Source organism: Triticum dicoccoides, chromosome 7B, assembly GCF_002162155.2.
Source record: "Triticum dicoccoides isolate Atlit2015 ecotype Zavitan chromosome 7B, WEW_v2.0, whole genome shotgun sequence".
In the NCBI taxonomy this organism is placed as follows: domain Eukaryota; kingdom Viridiplantae; phylum Streptophyta; class Magnoliopsida; order Poales; family Poaceae; genus Triticum; species Triticum dicoccoides.
Genome location: NC_041393.1, coordinates 226,225,530 through 226,226,198, shown reverse-complemented (window position 1 = coordinate 226,226,198; position 669 = coordinate 226,225,530).

Genomic DNA, 669 nt, shown 5'->3' with positions numbered 1-669 from the left:
TATATATGTAGAGGGAGCTAGGAGAGTCCAAATGAGGTACGGTTTTTGGCCACGCGATCGCGATCGAACGGCGGAGAGCATGGGAGAGAGTTAGATGGGTTTGGGCCAGTTTGGAAGGGTGTTGGGCTGCAAGACAAAAGGGGCTTTGCGGTTACCCGGTTAACCGTTGGAGTATCAAACTACCTCCAAATGGCACGAAACTTGACAGGTGGTCTACCGGTGGTATACCAAGGCCGCTTGGCAAACATCGGTCCATTCCGAGAAAGTTTAACACCCGCACGTGAGAAGAGGTAAAAGGGGAACGCCGGGGGGACATAGGAGTGCCTGATTGCAAAACGGACAACGGGGAAAATGCTCGGATGCATGAGGCGAACACGTATGCAAAATGAAATGCACATGATGACATGATATGAAATGCAGATGATGACATGGCAAAATGCAACACGCAAGCAAATGACATGGCAACAACGGCGAAAAACTGGCAGACACCTGGCGCATCGAATCCGGGGCGTTACAACCACTCTCCAAGAAGTAACAAATGGTGCGTTGATGATGAACTCCTTGCTCTTGTGCTTCAAATGATAGTCTCCCCAACACTCAACTCTCTCTCATAGGATTTGGATCTGGTGGAAAGAAGATTTGAGTGGAAAGCAACTTGGGGAAGGCTAG